The sequence below is a fragment of the Lynx canadensis genome, chromosome X (assembly GCF_007474595.2).
Source record: "Lynx canadensis isolate LIC74 chromosome X, mLynCan4.pri.v2, whole genome shotgun sequence".
NCBI classification, from domain to species: Eukaryota; Metazoa; Chordata; class Mammalia; order Carnivora; family Felidae; genus Lynx; species Lynx canadensis.
In genome coordinates this window covers 93128406-93130290 of record NC_044321.2, presented here as the reverse complement: position 1 = coordinate 93130290, position 1885 = coordinate 93128406, and positions in this window count along the sequence as shown.

The window sequence follows — 1885 nt, the reverse complement described above, 5'->3', positions numbered from 1 at the left end:
TTTTTGAGGATGACAGAGGATGATCATCGGTGATTATGTTGGGCCAACAGATGTAGTAAATTCTCCTCATAACGGTCTGTGTTTTCCTTGTTGTCACTTTTCACACCGTATTATAATCTTGGTTTACATTTTTTCACTTTATCTCTTACCAGTAGACGGCCGAACAAGACCAAGAATCTTGTATATCTTACTTTTTTTTTTTTTTTATCCTGTAGCTCCTTTTAAATGTCCGGCAAAATATGGTCGCTCAAAAAATTGTTTACTCAATAAAACAATGAAAAAAGTGGGATCCCCCAGAAAAGAGAGTTGGTTCTTGGAATCATTTGGTCCTCTACTCCAGAAGACGTGTTTATATGTGTAGCGGCATCTATTTTGTATTTTTCTTTGAGCGTATGGTGGTTGAGTTTGGGGGGGTGTGTGTGGAGAAGATTGTGAAGTTGAACTAGAAGAAAGGAGAAAGAAGACGACATACGTTGGGACATTTTTCTTTGCAAGTTTCTGCTAGCAACTAACTCTACGTACTTGCCAACCTTAGTGTGAGAAAACTTTCTGTGAAAAGAAAGATACCACGGGAATTTAGGGTATCAAAATTACTTTCACTTAAAGGAGCAATTTCACATCTGATGCTAGAAATTACAGCCTATGATTTCCAGCCATTCCCTGAAATACGATGTGAATTTGGCCATTATTGACTTGATATAATTTTCTCAAATATGGCTGACATTTTCAGCGGCTTTAGTAGTTGAGTTCTGCTTTCACTTCCTTTCTCTTGGAATCTTTATATGCCCCCTTTTCTGTGTATCAGATGTCTCCAAATCACTTTACTCAGACTGTTCTCCCCTCTCTTTCGATTCAGTTGGATATTTTCCACCATCTGGTTGCAAGCTTTTAAATGGGTATCTGGAGGCTAATATTCCCACATTCTAGTAAGAAATGGTAATTAAAAAATATGTTGCTTTTATTGCCCTGTGGTGACGAAGGAAACCATAGGCAAACAGCACTACATTTTCTCTCATTTTAATGCAGCCGCATATCAATCAGATTCTCTCGGCTACTTGTGGATTTCTTTTTTCTTCCAGGTTAAGGCACGGATTCGATTTCCCAACAAACAGAATGTATAGCCTCCTACGAGGCACAAATGCCAGGGCAATTTGTCCATTGCTGAGTTTTTCATTGGGTCTACGGCTCTCACGGGCCATGTTATTTTATACTTTATATTGTTCCGTATCACTCTGTTATTTTTCCTTGGGATAGCAGGAGGAATGGCACGTTATGATCATTCGTCTTAACCAATAACATAGGTATGATGAAATCAGTTATGTACGTCTTTATCTATCTGAATATATTTAGCAATTGACACACCTTTTATACTGTCTCGACAATAACCACGTCAATAATAATTACTACTCCAAGGCAGTTAGGAAAGGAAAATAAATGTATTACATTGCGTGGAAATGGAGAGCGATGAAGTCATGCTCAGCTCTGAGATATCATAAACAAAATTAGGTATCTGGCTAAACTTCAGTAGAAAATTGGTATCGATAATTTTCTGGAAGCATCCAAAATAAGCTTGAATTTATACCATGGACAAGGAACACATTTCACAATAATCGAGTAAGGAAAGGACTGTCTGTTCAGTAGACCCTCTTGGCATGAGTGCAAAGCCATCTTGCCCTTAGCTGACCGATAGAAGAAATCTCACAATAGAACATCTTGGCTATAATTCTAGGGTTCAATCCATTTTTAAAAAGGTAAATGCAATTTGGAGAAGCAAGCTATTAAGTCCTACCAGTCCGTCCCTCCTAAGCTTCGATGTGCTTATCACCTCCTTTCTTTAAAAGTTTTTTAAAAAATGTTTATTCATTTTTGAGAGAGAGAGAGAGAG